The 22924-nt window shown below is 42.4% G+C and overlaps 1 protein-coding gene across 1 annotated transcript in view; it reads left to right on the top strand.

The window, feature by feature from the left end:
• LOC143775317 (acyl-coenzyme A thioesterase THEM4-like) overlaps positions 1-22924 on the top strand; it is a 494072-nt gene that overhangs the window by 212634 nt on the left and 258514 nt on the right. The window lies entirely within an intron of this gene.

A 22924-nucleotide genomic window follows, 5' to 3' on the forward strand; every position in this document is an offset into this window, starting at 1 on the left:
TTTCACTTTCACTTTAGGGCCGGCGCTCAGTAAGTGTCAGGAAGCAGACGCCGGGGGACGCGCAGGTGAGCATGTACTGTTTGTTTTTTTTACTTTTACGCTGGTAACCAGGGTAAACATCGGGTTACTAAGCGCGGCCCTGCGCTTGGTAACCCGATGTTTACCCTGGTTACCAGTGTAAAACATCGCTGGTATCGTTGCTTTTGCTTTCAAACACAACGATACACGGCGATCGGACGACCAAATAAAGTTCTGGACTTTATTCAGCGACCAGCGACATCACAGCAGGATCCTGATCGCTGCTGCGTGTCAAACTAAACGATATCGCTAGCGAGGACGCTGCAACGTCACGGATCGCTAGCGATATCGTTACAAAGTCGTTTCGTGTGAAGGTACCTTAACCCCTTCACCCCCGGAGCTTTTTCCGTTTTTCCGTTTTCGTTTTTCGCTCCCCTCCTTCCCAGAGCCATAACTTTTTTATTTTTCCGTCAATATGGCCATGTGAGGGCTTATTTTTTGCGGGACGAGTTGTACTTTTCAACGACATCATTGGTTTTAGCATGTCGTGTACTAGAAAACGGGAAAAAAATTCCAAGTGCAGTGAAATTGCAAAAAAAGTGCAATCGCACACTTGTTTTTTGCTTGCCTATTTTGCTAGGTTCACTAAATGCTAAAACTGACCTGCCATTATGATTCTCCAGGTCAGTACGAGTTCATAGACACCTAACATGACTAGGTTATTTTTCACCTAAGTGGTGAAAAAAAATTCCAAACTTTGCAAAAAACAAAACAAAACAAAATTGCGCCATTTTCCGATACTCGTAGCGTCTCCATTTTTCGTGATCTGGGGTCAGGTGAGGGCTTATTTTTTGCATGCCGAGCTGGCGTTTTTAATGATAGCATTTTGGTGCAGACACGTTCTTTTGATCGCCCGTTATTGCATTTTAATGCAATGCCGTGGCGACCAAAAAAACGTAATTCTGGCGTTCCGATTTTTTTTCTCGTTACGCCGTTTTGCGATCAGGTTAATGCTTTTTTTTTATTGATAGATCGGGCGATTCTGAACGCGGCGATACCAAATATGTGTAGGTTGGGCGCTTTTTTTATTGATTTATTTTGATTGGGGCGAAAGGGGGGTGATTTAAACTTTTATGTTTTTTTTTTTTTTTTCACATTTTTAAAAACTTTTTTTTTTTACTTTTGCCATGCTTCAATAGCCTCCATGGGAGGCTAGAAGCAGGCACAGCCCGATCGGCTCTGCTATGCAGCACCGATCATAAGATCGCTGCTACACAGCAGAATTGCAGGTGTGCTGTGAGCGCCGACCACAGGGGGGCGCTCACAGCCACCGGCAATCAGTAACCATAGAGGTCTCAAGGACCTCTATGGTTACTGTCCTGATGCATCGCCGACCCCCGATCATGTGACGGGGGTCGGCGATGCGCTCATATCCGGCCGCACGGCCGGATGCGGTAGTTAAATGCCGCTGTCTGTGTTTGACAGCGGCATTTAACTAGTTAATAGCGGCGGGTGATCGCGATTTCACCCGCCGCTATTGCGCGCACATGTCAGCTGTAAGAAACAGCTGACATGTCGCGACTTTGATGTGCGCTCACCGCCGGAGCGCACATCAAAGCGGGGGTCCCGACATGTGACGTACTATACCGTCACATGTCGGGAAGGGGTTAAGGCTGCATGAACTTCTCTGTTATTGTGTAGGTTTATTTTTGTAGTTAGAAACTTATTGTTAGTTAGTGGCCAGACGGCCTTAGACATTTTATTTCATGTTTGGCACGTGTAACATTGTACGGCAAATGTGTACAATAAATACGCCTGGTGCATACCTGTGTGGAACTCGCTAGCCTGCTACTGTCCGTTGTGACTCCATAGCCACCTGCTTGGGCCAAAGCAAAGATCCCTGTTGAGCTATATTCCCACACACGATAAAACATATGTAAAAAAACACACTCAAAATCACATGTAACCTAATTTAGCTAATTGGTGCCGAAAATCTGCAGAAAATCTGCAGCTTTAAATACTTACCAAATACATAGTGGGAACTTAGGCTATATTCACACATCCATATAACTCATCCAAGTACTATCCACATTTTTTTCCTCGGACATCAGTTTGTCCTGTAGAGTAGAATGGATCTTTCCACACATAACCATAATTTTGAATTTTAAATCCATAAATTTAATAGTGAGATCCATGGCACGCTGAGCAGGTCCTATTATGACTTGATTGGTGGATCAAACTTGGTCATTCAAGTCTATGGGGATCCGTCATACACCGATAGATTGGAAGGCTCCCATATGCTTCCATTTTGCATCATGAATTTGTTGCTTAGTGATAAACTTGAATAAAAATTTTACTTTCCAAATGATTTTTTTATTAGCTTGGAAGCAAGTACACCTCTACACACACAGAAAAGAATAGTGCACAACTAGGATGCCACCTGAGAAAATTGATCTATTTATCTAGTATTGTTTTCCAATATTTTTATTAACATTTTAACAGGTTAACAAGCTAGCTTTATTTAACCAGTATAACACTCTCTTTTATCTTTTGAACATATTGAGAGACTTCATAAGAGTGTAAAAGGGAGATATGGGGAAAGGAGGTGAAGAGGGGAAGATGGTGGGAAAATGACAGGGGTAGTGTCATTTACTTAGAGAACTTAAACAGAAACAGATTTTCTAATCAACATTGATACATTAAACAAATAAATCAGCTGTCATACCAAATATGTCAGTGTCTTGACCCTTTCCAGACATGATTATTAATTTACTTGCTCTGATAGATCAGGTAAGTAAAATATCTTAATTATTGAAAACTAACGAGAAACAAACAACTAAAAGGAAAAGGCAGAAAAAAATAACATGTCCTGGAGTAATTTATCCATTCTGGAGGTTCGGCATAGCTTATTTCAAGGTTTGGGAAATAAAGAGTTCCATTTGTCCCATTTTTTCTCATATTTGGTTAAGCAACCATTGACTATAGCAAACCTATATTCAAATGAATTATGTAGTTGAAACCTGTCAACAACGTCAGAGAGCTTCGGTATAGTTGGACTCTTCCAATTAAAGGCGATCAAGTTTTTGACTACTAGTAAAACATGTATAACAACAGATCTCATTGAAGGGTGTATACTGTCAAGGTCTATGGAGAGTAAGGCAGATTGAGGGGTAAGAATGAAATTTATTAAGTATTTTGTTTATGTAGAGGGAAACGTGTTTCCAGAATAGCTTGATCTTCGGGCAGCTCTAAAATTTGTGGAGCAGGTTTCCTGTGTATCCACAACCCCTCCAGCAAAGAGATGAGTGTTTACAATTAATATGTGACAATCTTACAAGGGTGAAATACCACCTGACCACTAACTTATCATAAGATTCATGGAGGGATAAGGAGATGTTGGATGAGTATGAATTTTTTATTGTCTTCTCCCATTGGTCTATACTGAACGACATCCCTAATTCAGTTTCCCATTTGGACATATAGGAGTTTTTGTGTAATTCATTGTCCTTATTGAAATAATTATATAAATGTTTTGTGCTCCAGAAATTTTTGTGATCTGTGTTATTGAAAAGCAAGTACATTATCTCTACCTTTGGTGAAGTACTGCTGATACATTTTTGAACATGTTCTTTTAAAATCAGGTAAAACATAAAATCTGATGAGTGAATATTGAATTTGCTTTTGATATTTTCAAAATTAAAAAAATCGTTATGGATATTCACGTCTTTAATTTTCTTGAGTTCACCTATCTGAGATTTGAAATTTATAGTAAGATGAAAGCAGAGATAAAGGGAAATTTCTTTAGTATTGTAACACTCACACGGATGTGTGAATATAGCCTTAGACTATGAGCCAAACCCATGGATATTGGCGAGTACAGCTGATGGTAATCTAGTGAGTATAGGGGACCTTAAAGAGGTTATCTAGGACTATATAATTTGTTTTACTATGGGCCTAAGAGATAACAGGCAGGTGGTTGCTAACCTGCCTGTTCTACTCGGCAACTATCTCTGGTGGCACAGAGCTGTCACAGACCTCGATTCTGCAACTTCCGCTGAGATCATGTTGACAAAGCAAAGGCTTCTCTTCTGCTATGCTCTATTGATGGGGCGTGATCTGCCAATGTCATGGTGATTAACAATCAGCTCCTACTTCCTAACTGCGAGGAGCCAGCTGTCGACCAGCATGATGTCAGCAGTCACGCCCAGTCAACAAAGCAGCCCAGAAGAGCTGCTCTGTTGATGTGGAGCAGCTCTGTTAATGGGGCGTGATCTGCCAATGTCATGGTGATTATAATCAGATCCCTGCTGCCTAACTGCGGGGAGCCAGCTGTCAATCAGCATGATGTCAGCAGTCATGCACAGTCGACAAAGCAGCCTGGAAGAGCTGCTTTGTTGATGTGGAGCAGCTGAATCTCTGGCAGGAGCGGTCAGTGACTGCTCTGAGGCGGCGGCGGATAGAACAGGCAGGTAGTTAGAAATGACCTGCCTGTTAGTTTTTAGGCTAATAGTTAAAAAAATAAATATAGTTCTGGATAACCCCTATGACTACTATTTAAAGGGCATGTGCACTTTTAGTCTGATACAGTAGGTGGCGTGACCACTTAACGTGCCTAGAGCAGCATTAATGCAAAATATTCAATTCTCTTTGAAAGGAATCAACCTCTCAGGCTTTTGTATTTGACATTTATTAAGCTTGAGTGGCAGATGAATTGCTATAGAAGTGTTAGTTAAGGACACTTATGGACATACTTTCATAGAAAAATTATCTTCTTTGATCTGCCATTTGGTCAAGGTTCGATTATAATTACTGAAACACCTTCAAGCATAAATTTTGGATCCAGCTGTAGGTTGGAAATGAAAAGTTTGAAACAGTGTTCTATAGAAAGTGCATATATATTAATTGTGTGCGTCTAGCTACGGGGAAAAATACATGTGACTTGACCATGCATGTAATGTTGGGAACACCTGATCATGTAGCGTCTGCATCTGACCAGCATCAAGAGAACTATAATCAAATGACATTTTAGTATTTTTAGACTATGACTCATCTGATGTCTTCATTAGTTTCCAGAGAACCTGACCACTGACATTAGCTGTAATGAGCATTGTCAGACTTTTGTTTAACTACAACTTAAGTAATGGTTGCAGTAATGGTTGATTTTGTCTTATTACTCCAGGAAAACTTCAATTAAAGATTCGGTGAAAAAGTCAAGAGTCAAGACTTATAGGCGTAATGATGCTGCAATTTATACTAAGCTGCTCTTTCTAAGAAAATTCTGAAAATGGTCTTCACAAACATCTTAACCCTTTCATGTACAGAAATTAAAATCTGCAGTATAAATTTACATGCTTTTAGTGGATAGACAATGTTTACTCGTAGTTAAACTGAAATTGGAATTTAGCCATGAGTAAAAGTGGTCTAACCACTTGAAATATGTTGATTTTACTCATATTTTACCACTTTTTTGGGGGTCATATGCTAATTTGTAGACTAATTAAATAATGTTTTTTAGAATATATACATGTTTATATATATATATATATAGAGAGAGAGAGAGAGAGAACTGGTCACTTGATTATTCTGTGCTTTGAAATAAATTGACATTTTTTTTATTTAAAAACCCAAAGAAAGCACCAATTTCCATGCAGATTTCTTACAAAATGGATACATAGTAAAGCCTCAATTCATCAAAGTATTTATGCCCTAACCCCTTAATCCCATATGACATACTATCCCGTCGAGGTGGGGTGGGCCTTAATTCCCACCGACGGGATAGTACGTCATAAGCGATCGGCCGCGCTCAAAGGGGGAGCGCGGCCGATCACTGCCGGGTGTCAGCTGACTATCGCAGCTGACATCCGGCGTTATGTGCCAGGAGCGGTCACGGACCGCGCCCCGGCACATTAACCCCCGGCACACTGCGATCAAACATGATCGCAGTGTTCCGGCGGTATAGGGAAGCATCGGGCAGGGAGGGGGCTCCCTGCGGGCTTCCCTGAAACCCCCGGAGCAACGCAATGTGATCGCGTTGCTCCGAACGTCTCTTACCTCCTATCCCTGCAGGGCCCAGATCCAAAATGGCCGCTGGGCTGCATCTGGCTCCTGCAGGGATTACTTCCGGGTCCAGTGCAGGCGCTGGTAAGCCTGCAGCGCTGTCAGTCAGATCGCTGATCTGACAGAGTGCTGTGCAAACTGTCAGATCAGCGATCTGTGATGTCTCCCCCTGGGACAAAGTAAAAAAGTTAAAAAAAAAATTCCACATGTGTAAAAAAAAAAAATAATAATAATTCCTAAATAAAGAAAATATATATATATTATTCCCGCAAATACACTTCCTTATCTAAATAAAAAAAAACAATAAAAGTACACATATTTAGTATCGGCGCGTCCGTAACGACCCAACCTATAAAATTGTCCCACTAGTTAACCCTTTCAGTGAACACCGTAAAAAAAAAAACGATCCAAAAACAACGCTTTATTATCATACCGCTGAACAAAAAGTGGAATAACACGCGATCAAAAAGATGGATATAAATAACCATGGTACCGCTGAAAACATGTGAAGAAAAGGAAGAAAAAGCAAGGCCAAATGAAGTGGGGATCACCAGACGGCATGGATTAGTGCAATAGATACATCTTTATTACAGTGTAACACTGGACAAAAAAACACATCTAAAAACATCTAAAAACATTTTAGAAACAACAATGCCTATAATAGGGCATGTGCCTATAAATACAAAGGGGAGAGAATGAAGACACATGGGTGTGCAAAGACGGCAAAAATACTCAGAGTCCTATATGGGCAGCATATTCAACATATTTAACAGTGTATATACCGTATACAAGTCACATGGAGCCTATAAAGGTAACTTATTAAAAAGATAGTAATTGTATGGCATAGACAAAAAGTGCATGCAATATATAAGTTACAAAAACAAGGTCTGGTATCAGTCCACAACGTGTGGCAGGCAATGAATGTATATCACTGAAAACCACTCAAACATGTCACAAGAACCCAATAATTCAATATTCAATACAACTAACCCACCAATGCACAAATAGGATGCTGTACTCCAAGTAGACCAGTCATTTAGATGCAAAAAATATGCACACTCATGATCTCCCCACAGGCTCAGAAGCCAAGGGACATGATAACCCAATAAAGAATAGGCACACAAGGAATGAACAAACACCCGACGCGTGTCGCCACTAGTGTGGCTTCATCAGGGGTATGATTTCCGTTACCTTTGCCCGTGTATAAATACCTTAAGTGGCTGTATGTAACTCAGGGCAGCTGCGTGGGAGAAAGCAGGCGAGCAGACTGTCACTATGCACAGCTATGCTCACTGCGCAGGCGCCGGCGTGCACTGCCGAAACCAATCAAAGTCCGGTCTCAATAGACACGTGCATCAGCGCAATAACATCAGCGATGAGCAGCAGGCGAGCGGCATGTCCCTGTACCCAGCCGTGCCTAATGCGCAGGCGCCGGCGTGCTCATGTCGAGACCAATCAAATTCGGTCTCAGTTACCACGTGCATCAGCGCAGTAGCCTCGGCAGTTAGCAGCAGGCTGGCGATATATCCATGTGCCCAGCCGTGCTCACTGCGCAAGCGCCAAAGTGCACATGCCAAGACCAGTCAGAGTCCGGTCATAACAAACATGTGCATCAGCACAGTAGCATCGGCGGTATGCAAAACAGTATAAAATGTAAAACAAACCTGCGCAGGCGCTGATATCTTGGCACATCTTAGCTTCTGCGCACACTGCGGCATATCAGTGCCGGCCAATGACCAACATAGGCAAGGGGCACATGAGCACCATGTTCAGAATGACACAGAGGCAGTCCTCACTGGGATCATGTTCGCAATAAATGAGCATGTGCCAGAATGTTAAAACCAAAATAGTAAGCACATACATCACAGTGCCTGCACAGAGGCAGTAGGGGGGTGTGTATGCAGCAACTGATTAGCACATAAGGAAGGTTACCCACAGAATTGTATGTAATGTCAACATAAAAAAGTCAAGAGGAAGGACTTCAGCAAATAGTAAACAATTCTAGTGAGCATCAGCAGACATATTTTACAAATAAAGAAATTCCTTTATTGTGATGATATACCCAATATAATATGCACATGTGCAGCCAATACAATTTACAGAAAGGGGGCATAATGTCCAAGAGTTATACATATATGCGCCCACCAGGGGTGGGCCAGACCCAGGGTAGACACACTATGCAGACAAGGCCACCTTGAGAAAGGAGAGGGCCAATCCAAAGAATGCTCAAAGATGTGCTGATGCACACTCCGCGAAAAAGGGGGGGCATTAGTTTGTGCCATATGCCAACAGAACATGAGGATATGGTATATGAATAGAAATAGAAAGCCACATCCCGCCATTCCACTTATCACACAAAAATATAACTAAAAAATATATATATATAGCAGAAATGTAACTGGTAGCTGAAAAATGAAAAAATAAGGAAAAATAAATAATATGACCAACAAATATGTATATGTGCACAAACCCTACCACATGTACTGTCCAAATAGTACCACTAAGGGAAAATTACCCTTACAAAAGGCATTTATAGAAGCCGATAAACAATAAGTCCTGGTAGCTGAAAAGTGATCCAACAAATATATATAAGTGCACAGGCCCTACCACATATGCTGTCCATATAGTGCCACGGAGGGAAAATTACCCTTACAATGAGTATAAATGTACATACATAAATATAAGATTTGAACGGTAGCATGTCCCAAAAAGAAAAAGGGGCAGGAAAAGAGTAACTGCACATAATCCCATAGAGACCTACAAAATCAAAGGCATTTATAGAAGCCGGTAAACAATAAGTCCTGGTAGCTGAAAAGTGATCCAACAAATATATATATGTGCACAAACCCTACCACATATGCTGTCCATATAGTACCACGGAGGGAGAATTACCCTTACAATGAGTATAAATGTACATACATAAGTATAAGATTTGAACGGTAGCATGTCCCAAAAAGAAAAAGGGGCAGGAAAAGAGTAACTGCACATAAACCCATAGAGACCTACAAAATCAAAGGCATTTATAGAAGCCGGTAAACAATAAGTCCTCATTGAGGCCCAGCGGGGCCACACAGTTCAGATTGAAAATCCACTTTGATTCACGTCTAAGTAGTTCTGAGGTGATGTTACCACCTCTAATGTTTATGGGGACCTTGTCCAGGCCCAAAATCCTAGTCCCATTCCAGAGCGAATTGTGCTCCACCAGGTAATGTGAGGCAACTGATGTAAGTGTTTTTCCTTTTACTTTATCTCTCTTCGCTGTGGTGATATTTGAGAAGTGTTGCTGGATCCTCTTCCTCAATTCTTGCGTAGTTTGCCCCACATAGACCTTTGGACATGGGCAAACCAGGGCATAAACAAGATTTCTGGTCTTACAATTAAAGTAGGCTCTTGGAGTAATCTGGAATGGCAAAGAAGGTAACAACGCATTAGTATCCCCAGCTGTGAATGGGCAAATGTTGCAGTTACGACACGGGAAAGTGCCACGAAGGCGCAATCCACCACTAGTGCTCACCGTGGGACGTTGAAAATGACTGTGACTGAGACAATCTTTAAGATTTTTGGCTCTCCTAGCTACCAAGTTGGGTCTGGGCGAAATGTGTGGTACCAATTTTGGTTCACTCAATAATAGACCCCAATACCTGGACAATATATTGCGTACATCGTGCCATTGGTTATTGAACGATGTTATTATCCCCAATGGTCTACCTGAGGACCCAGCCCGGGGGCACAATAGCCGTGCCCTATCCTGATCTCTGGCCGCAATATAGGCATGCGAGATTACCTTTTTTGGATATCCCCTTTCTTTAAACCTCGAGGTCAATTCACGAGAGTGTTTCAAGAAATCCTCTTGTTGTGTACAGTTTCTCTTGACTCGATAGAACTGGCCCTTCGGTATCCCTTCTTTGAGGTGCTGTGGGTGAAAACTAGAGAAATGCAACAGGCTATTAGTTGCCGTGGGTTTGCGGTATAAACTGGTAGTAATTTTGGAGTCCCTCAGGTTGAGTTTCAGATCCAGGAATTCGATCTCGGTCTGTGACATATGCGAAGTAAGCCGGATATTCCAGGGATTATCATTCAGGGTTCCGATGAAATGTTGGCATTCCTCCAGGGTGCCTGTCCAGAGGAATAAAACGTCATCAATATACCGCAACCATTTGATAACATAGGTGGAAAATCCCTCCAGACAGTACACCCTGGTGGTCTCCCACCAACCTAAAAATAGGTTGGCGTACGATGGAGCACATCGGGCACCCATGGCTGTGCCCCTCACTTGCCTGTAGTATGCACGATCAAATATGAAATAGTTTTGTTCCAAAATGAACCTGAGGAGGTCCAATAAAAAAGAATCGTGCCCTCTATCACCAGATGTATTCTGATCGAGGAAGAAAGACACGGCCTGTGTCCCCAGATCATGTCCTATACAGGTGTAGAGTGACTCTACATCCAGAGTCACTAGCCAAGTTCCAATGGGGACTGTCAAGTCTTGCACTTGTTGTATCAAGAAAGTGGAATCCCTGACAAACGATTGAAGTGAGGCGACCACAGGCTGCAAGAAAAAATCAACATAAATACAAGGTCTCTCTAGTAACCCACCTATCCCTGATATTATAGGCCTGCCTGGGGGAGCCGTAAGAGACTTGTGCACCTTCGGGAGCATATAAAAGGTAGGGATTTTAGGATGGTTGTTAAACATAAAATCCCTTTCCTTTTTGTTAATGATATTACACGCAAAGGCGGCCTCCAGGAGGCGAAATAACTTGGCTTGAAACACGTCAGAAGGATCCGAGGGAAGAATCTGATAACAATCTCTGTCAAACAATTGACGTCTGGCTTCTTGCAAATACAAGTCTATTGGCCAGATGACTAAATTCCCCCCCTTATCCGCCTCGCGAATAACAAACTCCCGATTGGCGCCCAAATTCACAATAGCAGCCTGCTCCTCCTTACTGATATTCCTGCCCCTGCCTGGGTCAAGTTTTAATTGCTGTACCTCACGTACCACAGCATTAAAGAAGTTCTGTACCACTGGAAAGAGAGAAAATACGGGAGTAGCCTGTGACGGTAACCTACCAGTGAACCTTCTCCTGGGGCAACTCTCATCCCCCTCCTCAAGTAGGTCCAAAAGATATCTAAGGACCAGTCTATCCGTCAGAGGATGGTCGTCCAAAATAGACGGTTGATGAAATAGCAGCTTGAAGGTAAGTTGTCTGCAAAATAAGTAGACATCTTTTATCACAGTAAATTTATCAAGGCCACTAGTGGGACAGAAGGACAGACCTTTTTCCAGGACTCTAATCTCCACCTCAGAAAGAACATAATTGGACAGATTAAGAATTTGAAGCTTACCAGAGTCCTTCCCAGATTCCACCAGAACATCCGGATCTAGTATTTCTTGTTCGAACGAGTCTGTCGCTTGTGACGAGGGGACCAAGCTCTGTAGTTCTGAGAATGCTTTTTTTGGAACGTATCTCCTCCTGCGGCCCCTCCTATTGCGCCTTCCATGTCGCTCAGATCGGAGGATAAAAAATCGTCACTTGATGGTTGCTCATGAGTGATGGTAGTTGTTCCCTCAGTGGATGCCTTGTTACCATGATGCCTCCTATTTCCTCTATGTACCCATTTAAAGGCCCGTCCATTTTTGAAATCCAGCTGATCTCTTCTGAATTTTGACCTTTTCCTCTCAATAACAGTTTTTTCAAAGGCATCAATCGTAGATTTTAATTGAGCCTGAAACAGTTCCACCACTGTTTTTTTATCAAATTTATCCAGTTTCCCTTCACAAATCCTGATTTTCTCTTTCAAAGAATTCAAAACAATCCGATCATGTGCTACCAACATATCAATAATAATATTGGAACATGTCACTAGACCAGTCTCCCAGGTTTTCTGAAATTCCTCATCAGCCTCCCAAGCCGGAAAAATTTGCACTCTGAGGCCCCTGGGAATAATCCCAACCTTCTTGTATTCCTCCAATGTTTTCACATTCCACCAAGATTTAGTCAAGGACTTATGCAGATTAGTAACCTCCCTAACCACATGCTGAAAATCCCCCTCGCTGCCAAAATCATTAGTCACCTCAAGGCCAGCGGAAAAAATACCACTCACCTGGCTACTCCACGCAGCTTCCCTGGCTGCTAAATCCATGCTTATAAAAATGAAAAAGGAAGAATGTACCGATATAAACTAACGTTACGGTGTCAATCTATGTGCCAACACCCAGAAAATGTAGTGGAAAAGGCCACTACATATACAACAAACACTAAGATAATATAATGAGGGGGCACCATAGAATAAATAACAACTGGGATCCAACCTTGGCCTCAAAAGGAAGACATGTGAAGAAAAGGAAGAAAAAGCAAGGCCAAATGAAGTGGGGATCACCAGACGGCATGGATTAGTGCAATAGATACATCTTTATTACAGTGTAACACTGGACAAAAAAACACATCTAAAAACATCTAAAAACATTTTAGAAACAACAATGCCTATAATAGGGCATGTGCCTATAAATACAAAGGGGAGAGAATGAAGACACATGGGTGTGCAAAGACGGCAAAAATACTCAGAGTCCTATATGGGCAGCATATTCAACATATTTAACAGTGTATATACCGTATACAAGTCACATGGAGCCTATAAAGGTAACTTATTAAAAAGATAGTAATTGTATGGCATAGACAAAAAGTGCATGCAATATATAAGTTACAAAAACAAGGTCTGGTATCAGTCCACAACGTGTGGCAGGCAATGAATGTATATCCCTGAAAACCACTCAAACAAGGTCAAAATTCAGAAGAGATCAGCTGGATTTCAAAAATGGACGGGCCTTTAAATGGGTACATAGAGGAAATAGGAGGCATCATGGTAACAAGGCATCCACTGAGGGAACAACTACCATCACTCATGAGCAACCATCAAGTGACGATTTTTTATCCTCCGATCTGAGCGACATGGAAGGCGCAATAGGAGGGGCCGCAGGAGGAGATACGTTCCAAAAAAAGCATTCTCAGAACTACAGAGCTTGGTCCCCTCGTCACAAGCGACAGACTCGTTCGAACAAGAAATACTAGATCCGGATGTTCTGGTGGAATCTGGGAAGGACTCTGGTAAGCTTCAAATTCTTAATCTGTCCAATTATGTTCTTTCTGAGGTGGAGATTAGAGTCCTGGAAAAAGGTCTGTCCTTCTGTCCCACTAGTGGCCTTGATAAATTTACTGTGATAAAAGATGTCTACTTATTTTGCAGACAACTTACCTTCAAGCTGCTATTTCATCAACCGTCTATTTTGGACGACCATCCTCTGACGGATAGACTGGTCCTTAGATATCTTTTGGACCTACTTGAGGAGGGGGATGAGAGTTGCCCCAGGAGAAGGTTCACTGGTAGGTTACCGTCACAGGCTACTCCCGTATTTTCTCTCTTTCCAGTGGTACAGAACTTCTTTAATGCTGTGGTACGTGAGGTACAGCAATTAAAACTTGACCCAGGCAGGGGCAGGAATATCAGTAAGGAGGAGCAGGCTGCTATTGTGAATTTGGGCGCCAATCGGGAGTTTGTTATTCGCGAGGCGGATAAGGGGGGGAATTTAGTCATCTGGCCAATAGACTTGTATTTGCAAGAAGCCAGACGTCAATTGTTTGACAGAGATTGTTATCAGATTCTTCCCTCGGATCCTTCTGACGTGTTTCAAGCCAAGTTATTTCGCCTCCTGGAGGCCGCCTTTGCGTGTAATATCATTAACAAAAAGGAAAGGGATTTTATGTTTAACAACCATCCTAAAATCCCTACCTTTTATATGCTCCCGAAGGTGCACAAGTCTCTTACGGCTCCCCCAGGCAGGCCTATAATATCAGGGATAGGTGGGTTACTAGAGAGACCTTGTATTTATGTTGATTTTTTCTTGCAGCCTGTGGTCGCCTCACTTCAATCGTTTGTCAGGGATTCCACTTTCTTGATACAACAAGTGCAAGACTTGACAGTCCCCATTGGAACTTGGCTAGTGACTCTGGATGTAGAGTCACTCTACACCTGTATAGGACATGATCTGGGGACACAGGCCGTGTCTTTCTTCCTCGATCAGAATACATCTGGTGATAGAGGGCACGATTCTTTTTTATTGGACCTCCTCAGGTTCATTTTGGAACAAAACTATTTCATATTTGATCGTGCATACTACAGGCAAGTGAGGGGCACAGCCATGGGTGCCCGATGTGCTCCATCGTACGCCAACCTATTTTTAGGTTGGTGGGAGACCACCAGGGTGTACTGTCTGGAGGGATTTTCCACCTATGTTATCAAATGGTTGCGGTATATTGATGACGTTTTATTCCTCTGGACAGGCACCCTGGAGGAATGCCAACATTTCATCGGAACCCTGAATGATAATCCCTGGAATATCCGGCTTACTTCACATGTCACAGACCGAGATCGAATTCCTGGATCTGAAACTCAACCTGAGGGACTCCAAAATTACTACCAGTTTATACCGCAAACCCACGGCAACTAATAGCCTGTTGCATTTCTCTAGTTTTCACCCACAGCACCTCAAAGAAGGGATACCGAAGGGCCAGTTCTATCGAGTCAAGAGAAACTGTACACAACAAGAGGATTTCTTGAAACACTCTCGTGAATTGACCTCGAGGTTTAAAGAAAGGGGATATCCAAAAAAGGTAATCTCGCATGCCTATATTGCGGCCAGAGATCAGGATAGGGCACGGCTATTGTGCCCCCGGGCTGGGTCCTCAGGTAGACCATTGGGGATAATAACATCGTTCAATAACCAATGGCACGATGTACGCAATATATTGTCCAGGTATTGGGGTCTATTATTGAGTGAACCAAAATTGGTACCACACATTTCGCCCAGACCCAACTTGGTAGCTAGGAGAGCCAAAAATCTTAAAGATTGTCTCAGTCACAGTCATTTTCAACGTCCCACGGTGAGCACTAGTGGTGGATTGCGCCTTCGTGGCACTTTCCCGTGTCGTAACTGCAACATTTGCCCATTCACAGCTGGGGATACTAATGCGTTGTTACCTTCTTTGCCATTCCAGATTACTCCAAGAGCCTACTTTAATTGTAAGACCAGAAATCTTGTTTATGCCCTGGTTTGCCCATGTCCAAAGGTCTATGTGGGGCAAACTACGCAAGAATTGAGGAAGAGGATCCAGCAACACTTCTCAAATATCACCACAGCGAAGAGAGATAAAGTAAAAGGAAAAACACTTACATCAGTTGCCTCACATTACCTGTTGGAGCACAATTCGCTCTGGAATGGGACTAGGATTTTGGGCCTGGACAAGGTCCCCATAAACATTAGAGGTGGTAACATCACCTCAGAACTACTTAGACGTGAATCAAAGTGGATTTTCAATCTGAACTGTGTGGCCCCGCTGGGCCTCAATGAGGACTTATTGTTTACCGGCTTCTATAAATGCCTTTGATTTTGTAGGTCTCTATGGGTTTATGTGCAGTTACTCTTTTCCTGCCCCTTTTTCTTTTTGGGGCATGCTACCGTTCAAATCTTATACTTATGTATGTACATTTATACTCATTGTAAGGGTAATTCTCCCTCCGTGGTACTATATGGACAGCATATGTGGTAGGGTTTGTGCACATATATATATTTGTTGGATCACTTTTCAGCTACCAGGACTTATTGTTTACCGGCTTCTATAAATGCCTTTGATTTTGTAGGTCTCTATGGGATTATGTGCAGTTACTCTTTTCCTGCCCCTTTTTCTTTTTGGGACATGCTACCGTTCAAATCTTATATTTATGTATGTACATTTATACTCATTGTAAGGGTAATTTTCCCTCCGTGGCACTATATGGACAGCATATGTGGTAGGGCCTGTGCACTTATATATATTTGTTGGATCACTTTTCAGCTACCAGGACTTATTGTTTATCGGCTTCTATAAATGCCTTTTGTAAGGGTAATTTTCCCTTAGTGGTACTATTTGGACAGTACATGTGGTAGGGTTTGTGCACATATACATATTTGTTGGTCATATTATTTATTTTTCCTTATTTTTTCATTTTTCAGCTACCAGTTACATTTCTGCTATATATATATATTTTTTAGTTATATTTTTGTGTGATAAGTGGAATGGCGGGATGTGGCTTTCTATTTCAATTCATATACCATATCCTCATGTTCTGTTGGCATATGGCACAAACTAATGCCCCCCCTTTTTCGCGGAGTGTGCATCAGCACATCTTTGAGCATTCTTTGGATTGGCCCTCTCCTTTCTCAAGGTGGCCTTGTCTGCATAGTGTGTCTACCCTGGGTCTGGCCCACCCCTGGTGGGCGCATATATGTATAACTCTTGGACATTATGCCCCCTTTCTGTAAATTGTATTGGCTGCACATGTGCATATTATATTGGGTATATCATCACAATAAAGGAATTTCTTTATTTGTAAAATATGTCTGCTGATGCTCACTAGAATTGTTTACTATTTGCTGAAGTCCTTCCTCTTGACTTTTTTATGTTGACATTACATACAATTCTGTGGGTAACCTTCCTTATGTGCTAATCAGTTGCTGCATACACACCCCCCTACTGCCTCTGTGCAGGCACTGTGATGTATGTGCTTACTATTTTGGTTTTAACATTCTGGCACATGCTCATTTATTGCGAACATGATCCCAGTGAGGACTGCCTCTGTGTCATTCTGAACATGGTGCTCATGTGCCCCTTGCCTATGTTGGTCATTGGCCGGCACTGATATGCCGCAGTGTGCGCAGAAGCTAAGATGTGCCAAGATATCAGCGCCTGCGCAGGTTTGTTTTACATTTTATACTGTTTTGCATACCGCCGATGCTACTGTGCTGATGCACATGTTTGTTATGACCGGACTCTGACTGGTCTTGGCATGTGCACTTTGGCGCTTGCGCAGTGAGCACGGCTGGGCACATGGATATATCGCCAGCCTGCTGCTAACTGCCGAGGCTACTGCGCTGATGCACGTGGTAACTGAGACCGAATTTGATTGGTCTCGACATGAGCACGCCGGCGCCTGCGCATTAGGCACGGCTGGGTACAGGGACATGCCGCTCGCCTGCTGCTCATCGCTGATGTTATTGCGCTGATGCACGTGTCTATTGAGACCGGACTTTGATTGGTTTCGGCAGTGCACGCCGGCGCCTGCGCAGTGAGCATAGCTGTGCATAGTGACAGTCTGCTCGCCTGCTTTCTCCCACGCAGCTGCCCTGAGTTACATACAGCCACTTAAGGTATTTATACACGGGCAAAGGTAACGGAAATCATACCCCTGATGAAGCCACGCTAGTGGCGACACGCGTCGGGTGTTTGTTCATTCCTTGTGTGCCTATTCTTTTTTGGGTTATCATGTCCCTTGGCTTCTGAGCCTGTGGGGAGATCATGAGTGTGCATATTTTTTGCATCTAAATGACTGGTCTACTTGGAGTACAGCATCCTATTTGTGCATTGGTGGGTTAGTTGTATTGAATATTGAATTATTGGGTTCTTGTGACATGTTTGAGTGGTTTTCAGTGATATACATTCATTGCCTGCCACACGTTGTGGACTGATACCAGACCTTGTTTTTGTAACTTATATATTGCATGCACTTTTTGTCTATGCCATACAATTACTATCTTTTTAATAAGTTACCTTTATAGGCTCCATGTGACTTGTATACGGTATATACACTGTTAAATATGTTGAATATGCTGCCCATATAGGACTCTGAGTATTTTTGCCGTCTTTGCACACCCATGTGTCTTCATTCTCTCCCCTTTGTATTTATAGGCACATGCCCTATTATAGGCATTGTTGTTTCTAAAATGTTTTTAGATGTTTTTAGATGTGTTTTTTTGTCCAGTGTTACACTGTAATAAAGATGTATCTATTGCACTAATCCACGCCGTCTGGTGATCCCCACTTCATTTGGCCTTGCTTTTTCTTCCTTTTCTTCACATGTCTTCCTTTTGAGGCCAAGGTTGGATCCCCGTTGTTATTTATTCTATGGTGCCCCCTCATTATATTATCTTGGTACCGCTGAAAACGTCATCTTGTCCCGCAAAAAACAAGCTGCAATACAGCATCATAAGCAAAAAAAATAAAAAAGTTATCGTCCTCAGAATAAAGCGATGCCAAAATAATTATTTTTTCTATAAAATAGCTTTTATCGTATAAAAGCGCCAAAACAAAAAAGATATAAATGAGATATCGCTGTAATCGTACTGACCAAACGAATAAAACTGCTTTATCAATTTTACCAAATGTGGAACAGTATAAACGCCTCCCCCAAAAGAAATTCATGAATAGCTGGTTTTTGGTCATCCTGCCTCACAAAAATCGGAATAAAAAGCGATCAAAAAATGTCATGTGCCCAAAAATGTTACCAATAAAAACGTCAACTCGTCCCACAAAAAACAAGACCTCACATGACTCTGTTGACCAAAATATGGAAAAATTATAGGTCTCAAAATGTGGAGATGCAAAAACTTTTTTGCTATAAAAAGAGTCTTTTAGTGTGTAACAGCTGCTAATCATAAAAATCCGATATAAAAAAAGATATAAAAGTAAATCAAACCCCCCTTCATCACCCCCTTAGTTAGGTAAAAATAATAAAATTAAAAAAATGTATTTATTTCCATTTTCCCATTAGGGTTAGGTCTAGGGTTAGGGTTAGGGCTAGGGTTAGGGCTAGGGTTAGGGTTAGGGCTAGGGTTAGGGCTAGGGTTAGGGCTAGGGTTAGGGCTAGGGTTAGGGCTAGGGTTGGCGTTAAAGTTAGGGTTAGGGTTAGGGCTACGGTTAGGGTTGGGGCTAGGGTTGGAGCTAAAGTTAGGGTTAGGGTTGGGGTTAAAGTTAGGGTTAGGGTTGGGGTAAAGTTAGGGTTAGGGTTGGGGTAAAGTTAGGGTTAGGGTTGGGGCTAAAGGTAGGGTTAGGGTTTGGATTACATTTACGGTTGTGATTAGGGTTAGGGATGTGTCAGGGTTAGGGGTGTGGTTAGGGTTACCCTTGGGATTAGGGTTAGGGGTGTGTTTGGATTAGGATTTCAGGTAGAATTGGGAGTTTCCACTGTTCAAGCACATCAGGGGCTCTCCAAATGCGACATGGCGTCCGATCTCAATTCCAGCCAATTCTGCGTTGAAAAGTAAAACAGTGCTCCTTCCCTTCCGAGCTCTCCTGTGCGCCCAAACAAGGGTTTACCCCAACATATGGGGTATCAGCGTACTCGGGACAAATTGGACAACAACTTTTGGTGTCCAAGTTCTCTTGTTACCCTTGGGAAAATACAAAACTGGGGGCTAATATATAATTTTTGTGGAAAAAAAAATATTTTTTATTTTCATGGCTCTGCGTTATAAACTGTAGTGAAACACTTGGGTGTTCAAAGTTCTCACAACACATCTAGATAAGTTCCTTGGCAGGTCTAGTTTCCAATATGGGGTCACTTCTTGGGGGTTTCTACTGTTTGGGTACATCAGGGGCTCTGCAAATGCAATGTGATGTCAGCAGACCAATCCATCTAAGTCTGCATTCCAAATGGCGCTCCTTCCCTTCCGAGCTCTGCCATGCGCCCAAACAGTGGTCCCCCCCAAATACGGGGTATCAGAATACTCAGGACAAATTGGACAACAACTTTTGGGGTCCAATTTCTCCTGTTACCCTTGGGAAAATACAAAACTCGGGGCTAATAAATCATTTTTGTGAAAAAAAAAAAATTATTTTCACGACTCTGCGTTATAAACTGTAGTGAAACACTTGGGGGTTCAAAGCTCTCAAAACACATCTAGATAAGTTCCTTGGGGGGTCTATTTTCCAAAATGGTGTCACTTGTGGGGGGTTTTAATGTTTAGGCACATCAGGGGATCTCCAAACGTGACATGGTGCCCCATCTGAATTACAGTCAATTATGCATTGAAAAGTCAAATGGCGCTCCTTCCCTTCCGAGCTCTGCTATGCGCCCAAACAGTGGTTTACCCCCACATATGGTGTATCGTCGTACTCAGGACAAACTGCACAACAACTTTTGTGGTCTAATTTCTTCTCTTACCCTTGGGAAAATAAAAAATTAGGGGCGAAAAGATCATTTTTGTGAAAAAATATGATTTTTTATTTTTACGGCTCTGCATTATAAACTTCTGTGAAGCACTTGTTGGGTCAAAGTGCTCACCACACATCTAGATAAGTTCCTTAAGGGGTCTACTTTCCAAAATGGTGTCACTTTTGGGGGGGTTTCAATGTTTAGGCACATCAGGGGCTCTCCAAACGCAACATTGCGTCCCATCTCAATTCCAGTAAATTTTGCATTGAAAAGTCAAATGCGCTCCTTCCCTTCCGAGCTCTGCCATGTGCCCAAACAATGGTTTACACCCACATATGGGGTATCAACATACTCAGGACAAATTGCACAACAATTTTTGGGTTTTAATTTCTTCTCTTACCCTTGGGAAAATAAAAAATTGGGGGCAAAAAGATCATTTTTGTGAAAAAATATGATTTTTTATTTTTACGGCTCTGCATTATAAACTTCTGTGAAGCACTTGGAGGGTCAAAGTGCTCACCACACATCTAGATAAGTTCCGTCGGGGGTCTACTTTCCAAAATGGTGTCACTTGTGGGGGGTTTCAATGTTTACACGCATCAGGGGCTCTCCAAACGCAACATGGCATCCCATCTCAATTCCAGTCAATTTTGCATTGAAAGGTAAAATGGCACTCCTTTCCTTCCGAGCTCTGCCATGCGCCCAAACAATGGTTTACCCCCACATATGGGGTATTAGCGTACTCAGGACAAATTGTACAACAACTTTTGGTGTCTATTTTCTCCTGTTACCCTTGATAAAATAAAAAAATTGGAGCTGAAATAGATTTTGTGTGAAAAAAAGTGAAATGTTCATTTTTATTTAATATGCAAATTGCCTCTTCTGAGAAAAAGAGGACTTAACTCTATAGCGCCACCTGTTGGAAGTAGCGATCCTACAAGTCACAATCAACCCTTTAACGAGTCGTGCAATATGACTTAGGATAAAAGCCAAATCAGTATCTCAATTCGCAGACACGGTGTTTTGGGCTGTTGGCCCTTGTCAGTGCGAAGCATGAGAACTGATTTGGCTAGGTGAAAGGCTCTGGACTGGGGTCTAAGGGGTAACGTTTCTCCTTATGGAGAGTGATATTCCATCTGGCTTCTCAAGGTAAGGAGGCTTATTCGCCGTGCAATGCTCCTCTGGGAAACTAAATATGCAAATTGCCTCTTCTGAGAAAAAGAGGACTTAACTCTATAGCGCCACCTGTTGGAAGTAGCGATCCTGTGACTTGTAGGATCGCTACTTCCAACAGGTGGCGCTATAGAGTAAGTAGCACTAGTCTGTGTAGTTTATGGGGAAATACAAAACAAGACAGACAGGGCAAAAAAATCACAATCACACAACACTCTCTCAGGGAAATACACAGAGAAATATAAAGTATAAAGCCCGAGAGGCAGCAAAGGAAAATAAAGATACTTAGGGAAAAAGCAAACCGTTAACTAAACACTGAGCGCAACAACTTTGGAAATAACCACTAGTTACCAGGACATGTCCACCTTTCCAGATCAGGATAGAGAAACTATTGCTGCGTTACCTGTACAGTAAAGCCAGCTTAGCCCCTTAGTGGCGGAGCCAATTTGGTACTTAATGACCAAGCCAATTTTTACAATTCTGACCACTGTCATTTTATGAAGTTATGGCTCTAGAATGCTTCAACTTATCCCACTGATTCTGAGCTTGTTTTTTCGTGACATATTGCACTTCATGTTAGAGGTACAATTTCTTCGATAAAACTTGTGTTTATTTATGAAAAAAATGGAAATTTAGAAAAAATTTAATTTTTGTACCCTTAGATCAGAGACGGGTGTCACACAAAATAGTTAATAAATAACATTTCCCAAATGTCTACTTTACATCAGCACAATTCTGGAAAAAGATTTATTTTTGTTAGGACGTTATTAAGGGTAATAAGTTGACCAGCAATTTCTCATTTTTCCAACAAAATTTACAAAACCATTTTTTTAGGGACCACGTCGGGATTCTCCCGCTGTGCGGGATAGATCCCATGCATTATCCACTTCTGCGGTCTCCCATTCAGGTCCGGCAGCTGCCAGGGCAGGTCAGTGACATACATTTGGTTACTGCTGGCTCTTCAGTCAAGCCTATGGTAACCAGTGATATGTGGTCTTTACTGAGCATGTCCGTGATGTGGCATCTCCTCATTGATGGTCGGTCGTTAGCTGTTTGGATGATGTGGCAGCTCCGGATTGGCCCACGGGCGATGTCTCGGTTGACTGGGCATGAGTATTTGGGGTGGAACCTAGCGTATAAAAGGCTATCTGCGGCACATGCTAGTGTCATTTATGTTTGGTGTGTGTGGGTGGATACTTTACCACTCTGTCTGCACGTGTGTGTGTGTGCCTTTGCTTAGAGACTATACATGTTGGCAGGCAGGTTGCACACTGATGCGGTTTCTTATCCTTGGTTCAACGCCTGAGTCTCTAGTCTGCTACCTGCTACGGGTGCCGGTCAGGCACAGGTTCAGCAGTGTCAGGAATGGGGTAACTAGCCACTTGGCTTATCATCTGTTTTGTTGATGTGCACGATTGCCACAGTTCAGTTACAGAGCAAGCTCAACCCTTAAGTTATACTTCTCAGGGAAAGTGACAGGGTATTGTACCTAGTGTCAAAGAGCTCTCTCTCTTGGCTCTGCATCTGCTTCATCCGTGTGTGTGTAAGGTACTAACAGGAATGCGGGATACAGTGACAAGCAGGAGGCAGAGCAAGAGTTAACAGATTTTATATATATATATAAATGTCTCAACAGTAAATACTCCAC

This window comes from Ranitomeya variabilis, chromosome 5, assembly GCF_051348905.1.
Source record: "Ranitomeya variabilis isolate aRanVar5 chromosome 5, aRanVar5.hap1, whole genome shotgun sequence".
NCBI classification, from domain to species: domain Eukaryota; kingdom Metazoa; phylum Chordata; class Amphibia; order Anura; family Dendrobatidae; genus Ranitomeya; species Ranitomeya variabilis.